The 22,334-nt window shown below is 43.8% G+C and overlaps 1 protein-coding gene across 1 annotated transcript in view; it reads left to right on the top strand.

Moving 5' to 3' along the window:
* The first annotated feature begins 1,071 nt into the window (after nucleotides 1–1,071).
* Nucleotides 1,072–22,334, top strand: part of LOC144312478 (uncharacterized) — a 33,131-nt gene continuing 11,868 nt past the window's right edge. The window contains exon 1 of the mRNA XM_077895224.1: nucleotides 1,072–1,129. The gene's annotated coding sequence lies outside the window, so the exon portion shown is untranslated. The remainder of the gene's footprint in view (nucleotides 1,130–22,334) is intronic.

Below are 22,334 nucleotides of genomic sequence, written 5' to 3'. Positions count from 1 at the left end.
CTTATATTTAACTACAAGATTTAGTGATTTCTTCTCCTTTATTTCTTCTATCTCATGTTGTCTTATTTTTTTTGTGTGTATATATTCAATCCTTTCAAAGGGGTTCAGTGAGATAAATCTATGAATCCTTATATATCCATACATATTTATATTTTGTTTTCCTCTGAATATGAATTTGGCTGGATATAGGATTTTAGGTTCAAAGTAATTTTCCTCAGAATTTTGAAGAATTTGTTTTTTGTGTCAAGTGTTTTCAACCAGAAGTTTAATGCTGCTCTCATTTTCATTCTACCCTGGGGATGTTTGAAACACTTTGCAGAAGTTTTTGTGGATTTTATATGTATCCTTGGTGTCCTGAACTGTCACCGTTGTGTTCTAGGTGTACGTCTTGGTGAGAATCTGTTGTCTGAATATGTTTTGTCAATCCTGAGAAATTCTTATTACTTCATCCCTGTCATTCTTCATTGTCCTCCTGGAACTTTTACTGACGTTAGAACTTCTAGGTATGTTCTTCATGTTTCAATCTTCCCTGCTTCCTTACTTTCCATTTCTTTCTAGTAGTATTGCTTATGTGACAAACCACTCGAAAATTTGGTGACTTAAAGTGGCAACAATTTGTGGTGTTTCATGATTCTGGGAGTTGCTGAAGCTGTGTTCCTGCTCTGTGCAATGTTGACTGGGGTGACTCATGTGGCTGCATTCAACTGGGCATCTAGGGTCTTTCCCTGAAGCCTCTTTCTCCATGTGGTGTCATCCCTCAGAGCTTTTCTACGTGGCCCTTTTCTCCAACAAGGTAGGCTGGATTTTTTGACAGCATGGCAGCTGGGTTTCAAGAGGGAAATTTTTTTTTTTTTTCGAAGATTTTATTTATTTATTCATGAGAGACAGAGGGAGAAGCAGGCTCCCCCCAGGGAGCCTGATGCGGGACTTGATTCCAGGACCCCGGGGTCACGACTTGAGCCAAAGACAGGTGCTCAACTACTGAACCACCCAGGTGCCCCTAAAGAGGGCATTCTAGGAGGATAGGCCCCTACTGGATCAACCCTGATAATGTCACATTGGCCAACACAAGTCACGTGGCCAAGCCCGAGTCAGGGAAAGTACTCTATGAGGGTGTAAACACTGAGAGGTAAGGTTTTCTAGAGGCCAACGATGTCAGTCAAAGTTGGGACACTTTGATTGATAGATCATCTTCTGAGTACAAGATTTTTGTCTCTTTTGAGATTTAATGACTATTTGGGATACTGCTCAGCTTCTAGGGGTCCACATTCCCTGGTCTAGTCCTTGGGGGGCTGTCTCAGTCACCTACTAACTGGCTCTGGTCCTGGATAGGAAGCACTCACCTTCTTAGCTGCCCTGATTCAGCATCCCAATTAACTTTCTCACTCAGTGTTTCGTGACCTCTCATTCTTTTTTTCTTAGCCCCAAAGCATCCCAGTCTTGACCTATATTGTTTTAGGCAGCCACTTTCTCCTTCCCCTTGTCTGTACCCTTCTGAATCTTCTCCCTTCCTTTTCTTTCCTCCTGGAGATGTGATGATATCCGCTGAAAATATAAATTGGGTTTTCTGCCAGCAATAGATTTACCTTTATCTTCCCCCCCCCCAAGGATGTTTCCCTAAGTCTTTATGATTTAAATAATCACCTTTTAATTACATTTAGCAAATATTTGCTGAATGGCTTAATTAATGTGCAAGACTTTATTGGCTGGGCTTAATGAAATCTGTTATTGGAAGCATTAGTGTTGGAGATACTCTGAGGGGTCACCTAGACTAGTGAGTCTTAAACTTTGCTAAAAATCCATTACTGGGTTTTCATGGCACTTTTGATAAAACCCAATTTTCTTAGTGTTTCATGAGTGACCTTTTTGTGGTCTATGCAGTGCTGAATTGTTTCTTCCATCTCCTACCTTCAATTCTTTCTTTTATATTGGAACCAATCTTTACTCAGTTCTTCAAAAGTCAGTGTGTGTCTGCCTGTCTGCCTGTCTCTCTATTCTGAGCCTCTGGAAAAGCCAGGCTTTCTACCAGGAAGAGTTCTCTCTTCAGTAGCTAGTCATTCTTTTTCTCTCCTTCCTCCCTTCTGAAAGGCAGACTGCCACATGCAGCACTTCATTTGGATGTTTCTGGAGTCTTGGAAGCTTGATAACCCCACTTCCTCCTACAAATGGACCTTGAGAGCTTGTTTTGGAGGTTCTAACAGGAGAGTGCAGCTACTCTTATGCTCTTGACCAAAGAGCAGTCCTTCTCTACTGGGAAGGTCATCCTCTTCACGCATATAGCAATAGGAGGGATGCTCATGGAGTGGTAAGGGAGGGAGGACCCTGTCTGGTGAGCCAGATCAGTGGACTCAACCTTGGCAATGAATTGGGTGACAGATGTCACAGCCAGATTACCCTCACATCCAGTCACCAGTCATTCTAACACATGCTTTACACCCAGTTTCCCTGGAATATAAACCATGACTTCCTCATAATGCCAAACCTGGGTTAAAAATCTCTGATGTGCTTAAAATTCTCCTATCTGACAACTTCTCATTCTGTACTGTGATTGCACATGAGTTGGCCCACCCAATTGACCATGAATTCCTGGAGGGCAGGGATTGTACTGGATATCCCTCCTGTCACACATTGCTGGACATCCTGCCTAGGAGCATGCCTGGCACATGGTAGACACACAGGAACTATTTTCAGAGTGATTGCATTATTAGGACTCCTAAGACTACAAAATTTGGAAATTTTCATCACCAGCCCGTGTTTAAACATCAGAAGAGACTGTTTAACACTTTCATGTACTAGGGTTTGAAAAAAATTTCTACTTGAAAACAGAGTTCTGTTACTGAAAGAGTTTGAAAGTCCTGCCCTGGAACAATGCTTTCATTTTATAGATGCAGCAGATTCCAGCATAGGGAGTGACTTACATGTCTCTGAATGGCAGAGCCAGAAGTACAGGTCATCTCCTCAGTCTCTGTGACCTATTGCTTTGCCATCTGACCTACCCTGGCTCACAGCCCTTAGTGTCTGTCCATGACCTTTAGGGTGGTGCCTGGTGGCTTCCCCAGGGATGAAGACTGACTTTGCAGAAGTTCTGTCATGAATGCTATTTTCTAGGAGAGTTGATCACCAAACGCTGATGGAGCTTGAGCAGAAAGTGCTCAGCAAATCTATTAATATCATGTGAATACTTTGAAGAGGTTTCAGTGTGTCTGTAGCAGATCCTGAAGCCTTTCATGTGCATCAGATGTCTCATCTGTAGGTCACCGTGGTCAAGAGAGGTAGGCAGAGTGGTTTTGCTGTCTTGATTTATATCTAGGGAAATTGAGACTGGTGGGTGACATGAGCTGAACCCAGACAGTGATGAGCAGAGCCAGGAAAGAATAGGGACTCATTGCTGTCCCTCCTGGGGATCGCACCACTAGCTCCCCAGCTTTAACAAATACCTGAGGTTCCCATTGATGAGTGAAAATGACAACAAGATCAACACAAAATAGCAAGCACTCATTTCTGAAGAGGACGTGAAGTAGGTCTGGTCTGTCTTTGACATTTGGGGCCTGAAGGCCCTGTGCTGTAGAGTACCTCAAGTCCCACCCTCAGCATGTGGGCTCTCAGGCCACCAGCTGCTGGGAGAGCTGGCTCCTGTGATCCATGACAGCATCCTTTTCTGGGAAATCTTTGAGGAAGTCACCTTTGCCCAAGTTTGTACACACTTCCTGGGGGCGGCCTATATCCAGCCAGTGTGCAGGGGTTTAAAGGGATTTTATGACCCTTTGCTGCAATCTGAGAAAGGCCAGTCTGGCTTCAGAGCTCCCTGGTAGATCAGCTGAGAGCTGATGCAACCTTGTGGAAGTTCAGCTTCTCCCTTTCCTTCTTTACAGGAGTCACTCTTGCATGTGCTCCTCAATAAAACTCCTTGGTGTAAATCCCCATTTCAGAGTCTATATTCAGGGAATCCAACCTACACAGAGATGTCAATGAGCTGGGCCATGGGAATGGGCCATTCCCATGAGGGAGTGAAGTGAGTTCTTTATCATCAAGTTGAGAGGGAGGGGGAGCTCTGCAGAGTCCCAAAGAGAGCATGAAAAGTGTTCCCTGGATTTTGAAGAATGTGGAGACAGAGACCTAATCCACACCTGAAAAGGCCCTCAGCTGGGATACTTCCTGGGGTTGGCTCTGATGGCTGTGCAGAGAGATGGGAGTGGGAGTGAGCAGCAGAAATGGGTCCCTTGGAAAAGGGATAGACTTCAGGCACCTTGAAAGGTTCCTCACCCAGGAGGTTGGCCTGGAGGGGGTAAGATGACCCTCTCTCTGATGGACTGCTGGATGCCAGGGGTTTAGAGCACTGTCCTACTGAGTAGTTAGAAGAGGCAATATGCATGTGAGTGAGTACAGGCAGGATGTCTCTGCCATAGGGGATCTTTGAAGAAACCCCTGGGATGCCCCCATAGGACAAAAGAGTCCTTATTTGAATGTTCTCTAGGACTAAAGGCATTTAAAAACCCAGAGAGGACTGGAAATAGCACCGGGCATATCAGGCACTTTGACATTCTTCTCCCATGGCTCTTCTCCCTTCCCCAACAAAGAGCACCCAGGTGCAGTACAGTGCATGGGAGAAGAACAGTTGAGCCTGGGGCAATGCTTGAGAAAAAGGTCAAGAACGACTAATTTCCCTTTTCCCATTTTGGGCTCGCTCTCTTAGCCCTGATGTGGTGGTTTGGGGAGAGAAGTTTTAAGTTGAATAGGAGATTGAAGTTATAGTATTCAAGATGACAGTTTTTTTTTTTTTTTTTTTTTTTTTCTTTTTGCTTCCGAACATGATACCACTGTTAGTAGCTGAGAATGACCTAGAAAGCTCTGCAACCTGCTTGGGATTTCACTCAGGGACAGACTCCTTGGGTTTGTCTGAGCAGGTTAAGAGGAGACCCAGTGAGAAGGCACCCTCCTGAGTCCAGCTAATTCAATAAACAGGTTACACTCTGCTTTCTCTTCTGTTGATTTCTGGCTGGGACCACGCCGAGGGGGTGTGGTAAGGAGGCCGTGTGACAAATCCTTTGATCTGGAAGGTTTTCTTAGCACAGTATTTTTCCAAGTGTGCTCTGGGGTCTTGGATGTTAATGAGTATTACTTGAAAAGGGTTCTTTGTGGCCAAATACTTTGGGGAGCATTGGGCTAAATAAGGTTCAGTGGTATTCTTTATGCTGTTTCAGAGCTTTGAATTCTTGGCGTAGGCTTTCCCAGCTGAAACTCCTTTGACAGTTACATCGTCGTACTGATGAATATCTCTCAGGTCTAGCATCTCTGGAAACACTTAGGAGTAGATGAATTTTAGGGAAGTACCTCATGTCCTAGTATGTCATAGCAGTGCTTTCTGGTCACAGATATATGGGAGAAAATTTCAGAAGAGCTATTGTCTTGGGTTTGGGTTGCTATACCACAAATGCCTTAGACTATGGGGCTTCAACAGCCAATTTATTTCTCACTAGTTGGCTGGGGAGTCCAGGATCAAGTCCCTGGTAGATTCTGCATCTGGAGAGGGCCTTCTTCCTGTTTCATAGACGGCTGTTATCTTGCTGTGTCCTCGTGTGGCAAAGGGCAGAGAACACTGGGGGGAGATGGGAGTGGGAGTGAGCAGCAGGTGTGGGTCCCCTGGAAAAGGGATAGACTTCAGGCACCTTGAAAGGTTCTTCACCCAAGAGGCAGGCCTGGAGGGGGTAAGTTCTCCTTATAAGGGCACCAATCACGTCATGGGTGGGAGAGGAGGCTCTACCCTTGATTTAGTTGCCTCTCACGGGCTCCCCCTCTACACATCATCACAGATGATGGAAATTAGATTTCAGCATACAGATTTTAGGGGGACATGTTTAGTCCATGATAGATATTAAATGAGAGTTTAAGGATTTCACCCTTTTCAGACTAGACATGCCAGTTAGCAATTTCAGGTCTGATCTAACTCACCGTCTTGAGCTGGGGGTGTCCTCTCAAAGGGGCTGCCGTACGTGTTCGTACAGGAGTGCCCTGTGGAGCATTCATTCACATAATAGTGGTGGGACTGGTACCTGCTGACGGCGGGTGGGCTTGGCCGGTTTTCCCTATGAGGCTGTCCTTCTGCAAGATCTCCTTCTGGAAAATGAGGCAGGTGTCCTACCGCTCTTACATCCTCATACCTCTATTAGGATTCTATTGGTAAGCATCTTGAGGCCAATTCCATTTTTAGCAGGACCACCTCCACCAGCTTTGTGCCATCTTCTCTTACGGTTTTCTTGAGATACCTTTTCCAGGTCCTGGAGTATAGTCCCATAATGTTTTAGTATGAGACCTATGTGGGGTGGGGAGAATGGCTCAGGGCCTCACTAGTTCTGAGGCATAGGACCCACTAGATTCAGGCACGGACAGAGGCAACACTCAGAGGAAAGCAGGGCATGGGTGTGAACACTGGCATCTGTTGTTGAGACAAAAGCCTGGAGGAGAAGATACCCTACAGCTAGGAAAATCCTTTTCAAGGTTCAACTTATTCTTTGCTCAGTCCCACACACGTGACTTTTGCCCTTGCTGCAGAAATCCTATTGATTTATAATAAAGCTGTGCTCACGAGGGGAAGTGAGTGCACAGGAGTGTGTGCTTGAGTTACTGTGCTCATGGCTAATGCTTGGTGTAGCTTGGGAGGTTGCCATGAAAAGTATAGTCCTCCCACGTCCCTATGGGGGACATTTCCCAGAAGCCACAGAGCTTGCCTCCCTGTGATGGGAAACATAACTTTAGTTTTTCTGAGTTGCTACCTAGGCATTTTGCAGGATGATAACCCTGTTCACACGGAGTCTGGATATTATATCTTAAGGACTTGAGTTCAGGATGCCTGCTTTAAGTTCACACTTTACGTTTCCTGGGGTACCTTTTAAAATAAGCAGAGTTAAGCCTGGGAAAAGTTAGTGATCTCTGGCCCAACCACCTCATAACTAATAGGCACTTGCTACCCTGTACTTGCACGCTCATTCTCTCTCTCTCTCTTCTCCATTACCTGGGTTGGAAGAGTGCCCTTCCTCATTGGAAGTTCATTGGATGGCACCTAATTTCACCCCCTCCCCCACAGTCCATTTCTGGGATCTGTAAGTAGGAAATCTTGTGACTCTACTACTTTTTGCAGGCAGGTTGAAACTGTTTTTAATCAAAACGACCCTATGGGTTTCACTTCCCCAAAGTGGGAGCTCAGATCCTAGGAGCTACCTCCTGGCTCCGCGCAGGTGGCTTGTGCCTCCTCATTCAGCAGTTTATAATCTGTGCATTTGTAAATTTGATATATCAGCCGTGGGTCCCCCAACCCCACTACGTGGTGTCTTGCCTCCTCTGAAGTATCCTTGTGTTTTCAGAGCCACTAGGGCTGCCACAGAAGATGAGAAAAGAAGACACTATTTTGATGAGCTAAAAAAAAAAAAAAAAAAAAAAAAAAAAGCCTGCAAGCATCTCAACAGAGGAACAAGGTATCTACAAAGGAGGAAACATCCACTCACTCAGATTCCCCTCCAACCCAGAACTGCCATCTCTAGAGGCTTAAATGAAGAAGGTTGTGACCCAAGATTTCTATGTTCAGCTAAATTGTCTTTTGTGTGTGAATCCATAAAAAGCCACTTTTAGAAATGCAGTGGTTTAGAAAGGATGCCACTTTTTCATTCCTCCTAGAAACTGTGCTAAGATGCATTTCAGCTGACTGAGATAAATCAAGGATTCAACAGGGGTTGATCATGTATGCCCAAAAGGAAATCTTAGTATGTTCCAAAGAGTATAAAATGACACATGCCACATTTCCTGACTGGGATACCACAGAATTAAATAAAAAAAATCCATAATCAGAACAAAGACACAACTTTCATGCATAACTAGATGAAGGATGAAATAAAAATGCGATTTTTAAAATTTTTATTTTTTTAAAATGCGATTATAGTTTGTTTCAAAAGTGAGGAATTTGGCACTTGATGAGCATTGGGTGTTATACGTTGGCAAATTGAATTTAAAAAATATAAAAACTCAGCTAAAAGAAAATGAGGAATTTGGCACTTAATGGGATGAACACTGGGTGTTCTACGTTGGCAAGTTGAATTAAAAAAAACTCAGCCAAAAAAAAAAAGAATTTGGCACAAATGAAAATATTTCATAATCCTAATCCTTTATGAATGAGAAGTTGTTAGGATGACTATCATTGTGCCAAAGTGGGCAGGAGTCCCCACCTTCCTCTGAGAAGAAAAAGATCAAAATGTGAACCCACCCAGGAGTGGCACTTGTCATCCCAACTGCCCTGGAAACACAAAAGCATTCAGAGAGGGTAGATGAACTCATCCGGTATGACTTCGTTGAGGAGGAGGAGAATCAGCCTTGAGGGTGAACTCAAGGACAGTGGGCCTGGAGATTCAAGGCGGCTGACTGTCCCCCCAAATACCCGTTCGCAGCGCGTTTGCCTGGAGTACAAGCGCCCCTCCAAGACCCGACCTGCCTGCAGGGCAGCTGCTTGTGCCGCCTGCCTGCTGAGATGGCCCAAGTCTACCCAAGCCTTGCCAGCCCCTCGGGGGTTACTCAGGGTTGAGGGCAGGAAGCCAGAGGCAGGGTCTGTGAGATGCCCTCCTGGAGGCCTGTGGCGCCTCCCAGTCTTCTCCTCACCCCGCAGTTTGCATGCCAGGGCCACTCTTCTTCCTTCACTGTGTTACCCCTTTCCTCACTTTTGCCTGTGGAGGCAGCCACTTCTCGCGGGGACCCCCACAACGGTGGTGGGAGGGCGGCCAGGGAGCTGGCAGCGGGCAGCCTGGCCTCCGGGGGCATGAGGCAGGTGGCCTGCTTGTTCTTGCACCCCTGGGGGTGCTCTGTGCAGCGTCGTGCGGTGAACTGCTCGGGCCTGCTCGTGCTCAGAACATAGCCCTTCCCCTGCTCGGGCGGCACCCTCAGGAGTTCCTTAGGAGAGAACATTCTGGTGTGTGGAGGCATCATATGCAGAGCTCCTGCTTGTGCTGGATGCGGCCGGGCCCGCTCCATCCTGTTGCCTTCGGGGTGTGTGGGCCCCCAGCACCTGCTACACGGCCTGCCTCTGGCCCTCGCGCTCTCCCCTTGGCCCCTGTGGTCACAGGGGGCGGCTCTTCTTCCGCACAAACCTGACCATGTTTCCTTCCTGCAGGGCCTTCGGGGCTGCCCCTTAGTCTTTGGGTAGCACCTAAGTGCCTGGAGACAACCTGCGTCTGCCTGCCTGGGCTGGACTGACTTGGCTTCTCTTCCCGCTCAGACTCCTTTCTCCAGCCTCGTGGAACCACTTGGTCATTGCCGCCTTTGCTCAGGCGCTGTGTGTTGGTCACCCCCCTGCCCCCTCCGTCCAGGGGGAGTAGCTGCTTCGCACGCCCCAGGTCTCGGCTCCAGCGCTTGGTTAGCAGGACACCCGCCTCTGGTCCCCGGGGCCTGGCTTGGGTGCCGTCTCTGGGCTTGGAGGCCCCTTCTGCCTCCCCCAACAGATGGAAAGCTCTATCAGGGTGGGAGCTTTCTTCTAATTGCTTTTTTACTTGGAATCTGTTGCCTGCCCCCGTCGTGTTCAACAAATGCTGGCTGAATCACAGGACTCGTAGTAGGGTGCGGGCGCCCCAGCGGTTGTGGCATTGGCCGCAGGAAAACGGTAGCCCTTTAGAGGTGGCCCATGTCTTGTTGGCTCCAGAGCCCTCAGCTGAGGAGGCTAGTCACCTCGGGGGTTTGCAACGCTGGGGGGAGCTGAGGAAGTCCAGGGGGCATGCGAGTGACTGTGAGGTTGCCTCGGGGAACCCCACTTTGCAGAGCGCCCGAGTCTGCAGGCCTTGCATGTGTAGCAGGCCTTGCACGTACACGCAGGCCTTGCACGCACATGCAGGCGCTCCCCATTCCCATCCTGGACTCCCGCTCCACAGGAGCTCGGGGGGGCTACTGAATGGTTGGCCTGTGTGTACGTGAGAACTCCCAGGGTGGGCAGTTTGGACCTGGCCGAAGGGAATTCATGCCGGGCAGGTCAGTCCCCGCTGTCCTATGACTTGGACACAGCTCATTTCTAAAGAAATGGAAACCGCAAAAGAGGATCTTAGGTTTTCGACAAGCATGCTCCCTCCACGCACGGCAGCTTGACTACGTTTCTTAGTACCCCTTGCAGTTTGGTTAGATTTTGGCAAGTGGCCTGTGGGTACAAGTGCCGTGTGCCTCTTTAGGGTCTGGCAATAAAATATTTCCCGTGTGGTAGATACTCCCTTCTGGCTCCCTCGGGCCTTGCTGGCCGGCTACATGCCCAAGATCCAACACAGAGTTCCAAGGCCTAGAAAGCTCCCAGGCGTCTGGGAGGAAGGGAGCAAGCACATGGGAAGAGCCTGGGGGGGCCGCCTGCTCACCCCTCCTCCTTACTGACTGTGCAGCCTGTGGTATAAGAAGTAAAGCTTTGTTGTACAAGCCGCTGAGATGGGGGGCCGTTTGTCCAAGCACGTCGCCGACTCTAACTCACCCCGTGACCTCCTCGCCACCCTCACCTCCAGGTCCTTCCTCCTGTTTCAGCTTCCTGAACTTCCAGTTTTAGTCCAGCTGTTGGAAGAGCAGGTTTGGAGTAGGCAAGGCCCTGCTATAGGAGAGCTGGTGTGGACCCTGGAGGTTCCAGGAGAGGGACCTTCTGGGTTTGCTGCCTCACATTGCTTCCCTGGCCCAGGGATGCACCAGGGCCTACAGGAAATTATCTCCTCGCAGGGTGGCTACAGCTTGCTTCAGCGCGGCTGGCACGGTACTTATTTCCAGAAGTGCTGGCTGCCCAAGGACAAGGCTTTGGGGTCCTCCCATTCCTGCAGAACTTCCATGTTCATGCACTGAGCATTGGAGGCCATGACTGGGGGACAGAACCCGTGTGTTCTGGGGTACAGAGCTGTTCAAGCCAGAAAGAAAAGTAGCCAGTTATTCTGTTATGGTGAGGAATTCCATCTTGGGAGTCAAATAGGGGCTTAAAGCCTTGTCCTCCTCCTTAGTAACTTTGGGTGATCTTAAAATCTTTGAAGAAAATTTTCCATTTTCTTTATCCAACCTATAATTTATAATTTAATTTATAATAATAATTTATACATTTATAATAATTTATAATTATATATAATCTATGATCTATATATACACACATATATACACATACACATATAAATACTCATCTAATTTCATCTATTGATAAAAAAATACTTTTTACAAAGCTCTCAGTGCAATACCTAATACACAATACATCCTAAACTTGCTGATTCTATCCGTGAAAGAAATACAATAATGGGCACTTACTGAGGACTCCTGTCAGGCTTTATTTTTTAAATTTTATTTATCAAAATATTTTATTCATGAGAGACACAGAGATGCAGGACTCCATCCCAGGACCCAGGGATCATGACCTGAGCCAAAGGCAGATGCTCAGCTGCTGAGCCACCCAGGTACCCCTAAGAGTTTACCTATATTAACTCCTTTAACCCTCCAATAGGTCTATGATTTAGGCTCTATTATTAGTCTCATTTTATAGATGGGGTGGCTCTATGGTAAGAGTTTCACTCATGGCCTTATTTCTAGCCCTCTGGTCCCAGCCTATCCACTGATGCCAGGGGCCATGCTTCCTGCTGCATACCCACCTTCATGTTCCTTTAGAAGATGAGCTCTGAACTTTCTGCTGAGTTGGCCTTACCCCCAATCCTATGCCCAAAGGAAGAAGCATCAGAGACCCCTCAGGCTGGCTTGAATTCATTTCCTGTGCATGTATTGTGCATCAATTCTTGTGTAGGCATTGTTGTTGGCTCTGGAGAGGCAGCCATGCAGGAGATGAAATCCTTGCTTTCATTGAATTGACATTCTATGAGGAGAGATAGGGCACCTGTATGCAATGAGTAAACAGAATAACTTGGATAGTAGCAAGGGCTAAGAAGAACCATTCGGCTTTAGTGATGTGCTAGCGATGGAGGGTCTGGTGCTTCAGGTGGGCCGGGAAGGTTTCTCTGAAGAGGTGACATTTGGATACTGTCGAGGGGTTCAAGAGACCTGGGTTTGAATACCAGCTCTGTAAGTAACTGACCTTGACCATCCCTGAACTTCTCGGAATCTCTGTGTATTTTTCTGTAAGTTGGGTTACCTGATGTGCGTAAGGCCATCTAGTGCCGTGCCTAGCACACAGGTCTTCACTCTGGACTATGCCCTGCTTGACCTGCCATGGACAGGCTACTCCCTTAACACCTGGCCCATCCCGAGAATGTCTCCAGTTTCCCACAACAAAGCCATCAGCCTGATGAGGATGTGAATCATCTATATTTTGTGGTTGTGATGATGTGGGCTCCCGGGCCAACCCGGCCGTTTTCTACCATGTAATACCAGATTCCCTTTTCTCCTCCTTTTCAGCCTGGGGTTTGATGCTTGCTGCCTGTGATGTTAACACAGGTAACTTCTCTTCTAGCCCAGGCTTTGTGACTTAGAGGTCAGAAACCTATAGATCCTATTCTTGTGTATAAAATCAGGTGGGGCCGGAAATTAATGGGATAAGACTCCAGCCATCTCTCTTTCAAGCCCCGGCCCCCTCCCCGCACACCCCGTGCTGTCACTCATATCTGGGGCAGTGTGAGTGCTGGGGGAGCTGGCTTTTCCCTGTCTGAGATCGGAGCAAGCCTGACACCTAAGGTGACATTCAGGGCTGGCAATTACCCGACACAATGCCCATCCACACTCAAATTTAATATAGAAATCAGATGTGTTGCGAAAGAACCTGAAAAGGCTTTAATTTTCTCAGGCGTCTAAGGCTCCGCGCTGACTGGAGTGTCCTTGGCACAAAAGCACTGTCCATCATATGTTTTGCTGAATACAACACTTAGCCCAGCTGTGCAATCTTCCCAGACAGCTCGACAATGGGGCTCAATCAAAGCTCAGAACTTCTCCTCCCAGCCCCTCACACTTGCTCTTGCTTCCCTCCTTTGGGAGAAAAGAATGAGTCCATTGTTGGGTGTTTCTCTGATGCTTATCATTGGCTGATGGGAGGTGTCTGCTAAGGCTTGTGACCCATGAGGTGCTACTTCATAATCTTGCAGCCCAATTTCCTTGGCAATGAGGTCACCAGACTGTCACATTCTCCAGTTCTGTTCTCCCTTCTAGCGACTGAAGCAGGAAATCAGTTCCTTTGGAAAATTTGGAAATTTCTGCTTAAATTGCCAACTTGTGAGACTTTGAGGTCCATTAAGTCTTTCCTCTGGTCTCAGAGCTGAGTAAGCTGGGAGTTGGCTCCACGGGTATTAACGGGAAATCTGAACTTAAGTATCCCACTTAGACGAATGGCTCCACGGAGGAGGGCTGGCTTTGTAGTCAGCCACAAGTAAATCAGGGAAGCACCGAGCTGGCATACATCTTTGACCTTCTGCACTGGTGTTTGGGGAATCAGAGGAAGTGCTTAAAAGAAAAGAGGTTTCATACTGGATCTGGGCGGGCAGTGTTTGGTCTATTATCAAACTGCTGCACTTCCTGCAAGAGTTATTACAACTTAGAGGGTATGTCTTCAAGGTAGGTGGGTCCACTGTGGAGCGGGAGGAAGCAGCTATTGGGGTTTGGACAACAAACACAACTCTTCAGGGAAATCCCCCAAAGTAGGATGGCCAGTTGCTCATTCTCTGGACATTCAATGCAGCATGGGGACTCCTGTCTAACTGTGGGAGCATCCAAGTCAGGTGGTGTGCCTGGTGCACACGGGATGCCAGCCAGGAGTTAAAGTGAGGCAAGTCCAGCCCAGGAAGGTAAAGAGGGTGCATCGTAACCAAGTGTTGTGGTCTAAGACATGAGGGCGGTTGTCCAGTACACCAGCTTAGAATAAGATATGAGGTGGATTCAGCAACTCTGGGACACGGGATTCACACAACTAAGGGCCTTCCACCAGAGTGCTGGTGAATTCTGGTTTCTTGAGGAGTGGATGCCTTGGGTGGCATTTGCCCACAAGGCTGTGTGAGACTGGGTGCTGCAGGCTGAGGAGGGGGTGGGTGGGCGGGTTCTGGTGAAAGTGAGAGTTCTTTTGTACAGAAGGAAAAATACAAAAGACCAGTTGGCATTTTCCTGGAGAATAATCTCATGCTGTCATGAATGAATGTAATTCTAGCTTTTTATACATGTTGCTGGCACCCAGAGTTGGGCTTGCAGCAGAGGCTCCTAGTCCTTTGAAGCTCATGTGGTTTCTTACCACTGACTTTCCCATTCACATTTCAGCTGTGTTCTGTAGTCAAGCTTAATTCTACCTCCTGCACCCACTGTCTACTAAACCTACCTCTCTCTCTCCCCCATTTTGCCTTTATAACTACCCTCTGTTCTATTTCTGCATAATAAACAGCTTCAAAAGTTAGTGACTTAAAATGATAACAATTTTGATTTGCTATTGGATTTAATGTGTCAGGAATTTAGAGAGTGTGTAGACCGCAGGGGTTGTCTCTGTGATGTCTGGGACCCCAGCTGGGAAGACTTATTGAGATTGGGGGTGGTTTGAACGGCTGGGGTTGGGTTTATCTGGAACCTTCTTCACTCCTATGTCTGCCACCTATGGTGGAATGGCAGGAAGGCTGGACTCGCTCTCATCTAGAGAAGCCCACATGAGACCCACTTAGTGTGGCAGCTCAGGACTCCAGGAGCAGGTGTTTGAACGTGGCCATGATGACCTAGCCTTGGACGTCACTCAGCTTCCCTCCTGCCATACTCTACTGGTCAAAGTTGGCAACAAGCCTGCCAACCTCAAGAGAAATGGAGTATTTTAGAATTTGAGCCCAGGGTTTAAAACCACCATGCCCTTTGGACTTTGTATTTGTTGAGTTGCTGCTGCTTCTACACCTCACCTACTTTCTGTCCTCTCCATTCAAACATGCTGCCTCCCTGTTCGGGCAACAAACACTCTCATTTGTCTGAGCCTATCTGTTCATTCTTGTTCATTCTTTTTCTTTCTTTCTTTTTTTTTTCTTTTTTTTTTAACAGTTCTTGCTGCATGGTTGCAGAGACGGGGTTATTCTTTATCTATCCCTCAGGAAAACTGGTCATTTGGCTGAGTTTGCAGCAGTGACACCAGAAAGATCACTCACAAGGAGGCATTATTCATGGTGTTTCTATGACACTTCTGATTCCTTCTATACTCCCAGTAGTTTTATCAAAGGTCACCCTTTTATAGAAGATACAGACTACAGAATAAATCATTAAGTCTTAAGTATCTCAACTTCTTTGCTTTCCAATAGCTGTTCTCCATGCAAATCTACACAACCGAGATTTCTATCATAGAAGACTATAGATTGTTTAAAAGTGTGTTGGTCCAGTCTCCTAGACTATATTTAAAACCTGTGCAGGTGGGAGACGTGTGTGGTGTGGTAGGTTTGTACCCATCCCATCAACCTGAGTGCCAGCAAAGCAGTCTGCCTGAAGTGTGATAGAATTGATTGGAAAGGTAATGCTCAAGTTTACTTTGGGGTGATTCAGATTTTTGTTTTGTCTGTTTAATTGCCCTAATGAAGTAAGTATACAACCTAGGTGCAAATGAATGATGGCTGAAGGAATCCATGAGTCTGTTTTCGAAAGGACATTCACGTGTCAGAGCAATGTGGTCTTATATTTGTGGCAATATTTTGGAACATCCTCTTAGTCTCCTATGCTATCAGGAGCAAGTAAAGCATCCCAGATGTGGGGTCAGAAGATGAACGTTGAATCCCAACTCTGTCACTAAATAGCACTATGACCTTGGTAATTCACATCCTCATTCTAAAACCTAGTCTCCTCAGCTGTGAAATGGAAATAGTACAATCTGTTATTTAGAGTTAGGATTAAATAGTGCCATTTTTTTTATGGTAAAGATCAAGTGAAAGAATTTATGGGAAAGTGTAAAATGCACTTATAAAGGTTTGTGATTGTTCGGTAGTAGGCTAAGTCAAGTTTCTTAACTCAAAGGCCAGACTGGTGATTTAAATGACTGAAAAAGCCTGGCCTTGAAAAGGGGAATAGGTGGTACAAGTGCCGTGTCTGGAGAGGGATGCTTGTCTACTTTTTCAGCTGATTGTGCCCCCAATTCAGGCCCAGGTGGCCACATTTAATTTTCTCAGAGAATCCAGGACTATAGAACTTTCTGTGGACCCTTCTGATTTTAACATATTTGTTATTTAACTTCAGACATACATTAAAAAATATCTTGGAATGAACAGAAATACTTCTGGAACTTGTCTTTGTCCTACACGCTGCCAATTTAAGATTTGGTTCAGAAGGGAAGCTGAAAGCATAAAAATGGCACGAGACCATTTCTCCTTGTTCCTCTCTGGTCATGATAACGATAAGCTTTGGAAATGAGAGGCAACCAAAAGAGAAGCCTGAACAGAGGCAGATGGGCTGGTTATAGACACTGAACCAGAAGGAACAACATAGTGAGAGGACCTCTTGGCATTCTCTTGAACTGAATGAGACGTCCTGGCTGCAAGATCAGTAGAACTGATAAGAGGAGTCAAATACCTGTCTTGAGGAGCCAATGGGAAGCACTTTTACTTCCTACTAGACTTAAAACTCCTTTTTCCTCACCTCAAGACATCGGGTGGCCAGGCAGCATCTGCAAGTAGGGGGAGTCCTGGCACAGCAAATGCTCTGGCCCAGAAAGTACTTCCCATTCATGCTGGATCTGACATTTCCCTTCCTAACCTAGAGATAAGGGGTGGCCAGGAGATTTTGGCAGAAGTTTCCTGCAAAAAACAAGCAGCTGGCCCAAGCCCAAGAACTCTCCGTATCCTGCAGCCCAAAATATCATTTCCCCCACAAGAGATTTCAAGCAAATAGTGGCTCTGGTAGGGAGCATCCTGACAGAACAAGTATCTGGTCCAGGAAATACTCTTTGTTCCTCTACCTAGGGGCATCAGGTGGCCCATTTGGGGAAGCTCCTTCTCTCTCAGGCAGCCTCAGCAAGGAACAGCGGAAATCTCAGCAGTGTCAGATAAACATAGTAGGCCAAAATGGCATCCTAAAGGCTCTGAAAATTAAAATGCATTGGAACAACAGCCCAAAATAGTAGGCCTGGGATCCATGTGTTGATTCTGAAACAGGGTGACTGCATACTAAAATTATTTAAACAGGAACCTGAGTCTCCTAATTTAATGTCCAGGATACAATAGAAAATTGTCCATCAGAGAAAGAAACAGGAGAGGTTACAAATGGAATTAGCTAAGACAACTGATGCCTACACTCAGATGAACCAGATATTGAAATGATCTTATAAAGATGAAGGGCTTATATGTATTGTATTATATATATATATATATTCATAAGACAAATAAAAAAATAGAAAAAAATCTTAGCAAAGTAGATGCTTTAAAAAAAGAACCAAGTGATAGGATAGAACTGAAATATTAACTAAAAAAGCTTAAGGGCTATATGTATTATATATATATATATATATATATATAATATATATAATATATATTCATAAGACAAATGAAAAAAATAGAAAAAAATCTTAGCAAAGAAGTAGATGCTTTAAAAAAAGAACCAAGTGATATGATAGAACTGAAATATTAAAAAACCCAAAAGGCTCAATCATAGAGCAAAGATTATAGGGAAAAAAATCTATGAAATTGAGGGCAGATAAATAGAATTTTCCCAGTGACAATAAACTGAAAAAAATGAATAGAGCCTCAAAGACCTGAGGAACAATATCCAAACATATCGAGTCCCAGAAGATGAGACAGTAGGAATGAGTTTTTGAAGAAAATAATGGCTGAAAGCTTCTCAAATTTAATGAAAGACATACACTGACAGATTTAAGAAGCAGAGAAAAATCCAAATAGAATAAATACAAAGATATTTATACCAAAACTCATCTTAAACTTATGAAAATTAAAAACAAAAATTCTTTAAAGCAGTGGTAAAAAGTTGACAGTTTTCTTCTGAGATCAGGAACAAGGCAAATATACCCCCTCTCATTTTTATTCAACATAGTATTGGAAGTCCTAGCTAGAGAAATTAGACAAAAAAAGAAAAAGGATCCAAATAGGAAAGGAATAAGTAAAACTATTACTATTTTCAGATGACATATTTAGAAAACCCTAAAGATTCTGTTAAAAAAACATTAGAAATAATACAGTACTTTCCACATAAAGTATCATGTCATCTGCAAAGAGTGAGAGTTTGATTACTTCTTTGCCAATTTGTGTGCCTTTTCTTTTGGTTGCCTGATTTCTGAGGCTAGGACTTCTAGTGCTGCGTTGAACAACAGTGGTGAGAGTGAGCATCCCTGTCATGTTTTTGACCTTAGGGGAAAACTCTGTTTTTCCTCATTAAGAATTATATTTAGTGTGGGGTCTTGTATATGGCTTTTATGATACTGAAGTATGTTCCCTCTATCCCTACACTGTGGAGATTTTTAATTAAGAAATGATGCTATATTTTGTCAAATGCTTTTTCTGCATCAATTGAGAGGATCAAAGATGTCCACTGACAGATAAATGGATAAAGATGTGGTCTCTATATACAATGGAATATTACTTGGCCATCAGAAAGGATGAATACTTACAGTTTACATCAACATGGATGGAACTAGAGGGTATTTTGTTGAGTGAAATAAGTCAACCAGTGAAAGATGGTTCTATGGTTTCACTCATGTGGAATATAAGAAACAGCACAGAGAATCCTAGGGGAAGGAAGGGAAAACCAGAAAGTCCTCAGAGAGGGAGAAAAACTGAAAGACTCTTAACTGGATTAAGAGGGGTTCCTGGAGGGGAGCCAGGTGGGAAGATGGGGTAATTGGGTGATGGGCATTAAGGATGGCACATGATATGATGAGCACTGGGTGTTAAATGCAACTGACAAATTATTGAACACTACATCTGAGACGAATGATATATGTTGGTGCATTTAATTCAAATAAAAGTAATACACTAGTGATGCAGGATTTAAAATCAGTACACAAAAATTTGTATTTCTTTACACTAATAAACTATGGGAAGCAGAAATTAAAATCTCATAATTACATCAAAAAGAATAAAATACTTAGGAATAAATTTAACCAAGGAGGTGGAAGTCCCGTATACTGAAAATTGCAAGACGTTAAGGAAAGAAATCAAAGACACAATAAATGGGAAGGTATTTTCATTCTCATGGAGTGGAAGAATTAATATTGTTAAAATGTCCATACCACTCAAAGCAATGTACAGATTCAGTATGATCCCTATCAAAATTCCAATGGCATATTTTCACTTAAAAGAATAATCCTAAGACTTATATTCACTCACAAAAGACCCCGAATCACCAAAACAATTTTGAGAAAGAACAGAGCTAGAGGTACCATGCTTCTCCCCGTTTTCAAACTCTATTACAAAGCTGTTACAATTAAAATAGAATGGTATTTAAAAAAAAAAGAATGGTATTGACATAAAACAGACTTGTGCACCAATGGAACAGAATTGAGAGCCCAGAGATAGATGTGGTCAATTTATGACAAAGGGGCTAAGAAAATACAATGGAGAAAGACAGTCTCTTAAATAAATGATGCTGGGAAAACTGGACAGCCACATACAAAAAGGTGAATCTGGACCATTATCTTCTATGATACACAAAATTTAAAATGAAAGATTTGAATGTAAGACCCCAAACCATGAAACTGCTAGAAGAAAACATAGGTGGTAAGCTCCTTGAGAAAGGTCTTGGGGATGATGGTTTGACACAAAAAGTAAAGGTAACAAAGGCAAAAATAATAATAAAAAAGATTATATAAAACTAAAAAGCTTCTGCACAGCAAGGGAAAGCTATCAACAAAAATAGAAGTCAGCCTACTGAATGGGAGAACATATTTGCAAATCGTGTAGCTGATAAGGGGTAAATATCCAAAATATATAAAGAACTAAAACTTAATAGAAAAAAATTGATTTTAAAAAAGGGCAGAAGATCTGAATAGACCTTTTTCCAAAGGCCTACAGATGGCCAACAGACATATGAAAAGATGTTCTGCATCACTAATCATCAGTGAAATGCACATCAAAACCATAGCGAGACAGCACCTCACACCTGTTAGAATAGCTATTATCAAAAAATTATCAAAAAGGCAAGAGATAAAAAAATATTGGCAAGGATGTGGAGAAGAGGGAACACTTGTGCCTTGTTGATGGGAATGTAAATTGGTGCCACCACTATGAAAATATGGATGCTCCTCAAATTAAAAATAGAACTATCGGATATCCAGCAATTCCATTTCTGGGTGTTTATTTGAAGAAAGTGAAAATGCTACCTCAAAAGGCTATCTGTACCCACATGTTTACTGCAGCATTATTTACAATAGATAAGAGATGGAAACAACTTAAGCATCTATCAGTGCTTAAGATAGAGATGTGTGTATACACACACATGCATACATACACATAAAATATTTAGCCATGAAAAGGAATGAATCATTGCCATTTGTGACATGGATGGACCTCGAAGGCATTATGCTAAGTGAAATAAGTCAGAGAAGGACAAATATATGATCTCTTATATATGGAATCTTTTTTTTTTTTTTTTTAAACAAGCTTATAGAATCAGAGAATGTATTGGTGGTTGCCAGAGGTGGGGTGTGGGTTGAAAGAAATGGGTAAAGTGCGGGAGGTAAAAGGTAAAAAATAAATAAACCAGGAGAGAAAGGACCACTCAAATAACTGGGTTTTTCACCTGAGACTATGGATGCCAGAAATGTCATAATATTGTTAAAGCGGCAAAAGAAGAGAACAGTTAGCCAAGAATTCTATAGCCAGCAAAACTTCCTCATAAATGAAGAGGAAATAAAGACATTCTAAGTTGAAAGACAACTAATAAAATATTGCTTAAAGAATAGCTGAAAGAGTTTCTTGAAACAGAAGGGAAATGACAGAAGAAAGAATCTTGAAACGTGAGGCTGGAAGGAAAAACAATGGAAAGAACAGATCAATGGGTAAGTAGACTATCCCTCTCATGAGTTTTATAAAACCTACGTGATTAAAATGTAAATTATAATACTGATTCTCAAGACATGACATTTAAAAGTGTGACATGACCTAAATAGGTTTCCATGCTTCAATCCGAGTGGCATAACTTTGATACCAGTAGACAGTCCTGTATGTATATTGTAACACAGAGCAGCCACAACAAAGCTATACATAGCACTATGTGAAGAAACACAATAAATGAGTCAGGATGGTATCTTTTTTTTTTTTTTTTTTTTTAAAAAGCCCAAGCAACCTACAAGAAGAGAAGCAAAAGAATGAAAAACAGAGCAAATCAGCATATGTGCAAACATTTAGCATCATTAGCCACTAGGGAAATGCAAATGGAGACCACAATGTGATATCACTGCACATCTATTAGAATGCCTAAAATTAAAAAAAAATATATATATATATCGACAACACCAAAGGCTAACGAAGACGCAGAGAGAGAAACCACATCACTCTTACATTGTTGGTGGGAACGTAAGAGGTTCTATCCACTCTGAAAACAGTTCCCCCATGTTTTATAAAACTCAACACGCAATGACCATATGACCCAGCAATTGCACTCTTGGACATTTATCCCAAAGAAATGAAGATTCATGTTTACACAAAAATCTGTGAATGAATGTTAAGTAGCAACTTTACTTTTAATAGCCCAGTATGTGGAACAATCCGTGTTTTCCCGTGGCAGAATGGTTAAGTCATGGTACATCACACCATAGAGTACTGCTTACCAGTATAAAGGAACAAAGCTGTTGATATGTGCAACAATTTGGAAAAAAAAAAACCTCATGTTTTGCTGAGTGAGGGAAAAATCCCAAAGGATTATTGTGAGGACAAGGAATGATGTGGGAAAGGTCATAAAACATCGACATGGAAAATGCTTGTGCAGATAGAATGTTAGGTTCATGAATCTATATGTGTGAAACAATTCATAGCATAAGCACAAAAAAAAACTGAAGAAATCTGAGATTTGTAGATTGTTTTAATGTGTGGCTATCCTGGTTGTGGTTTGTACGATAGTTTTATAAGAAGTTTCTCACTGGGGAAAATGGAGTAAAGAGGAAATACATTACTATTATTTCTTAGCAGCACATACACGTCTGTAATTATCTCAAAAACAAAAACCCTGATGCCGAGTTTCAAGATGTAGAGCTTATCTCATTCATTTTCCAATATTTCCATGAAAACATTTAGGCCTAGAATCAGGCCGTATGTCTAAAAACTTAGAAAAGGCGATCAAATTAGAATGTTATCAGTTGCCTTTGACCCGAGCCCCGACTATAATCCTGTGATAGGGCTCAGGTTGTATAGTAGGTGAAATATTTTTTCCTGTGCTACTGAAGATTGGAAAGTGTTTTTCTCTTTTGATTTCTCACAAATCAA

Source organism: Canis aureus, chromosome 4 (genome assembly GCF_053574225.1).
Source record: "Canis aureus isolate CA01 chromosome 4, VMU_Caureus_v.1.0, whole genome shotgun sequence".
In the NCBI taxonomy this organism is placed as follows: domain Eukaryota; kingdom Metazoa; phylum Chordata; class Mammalia; order Carnivora; family Canidae; genus Canis; species Canis aureus.
This window is presented reverse-complemented; position numbering and strand designations above follow the sequence as displayed.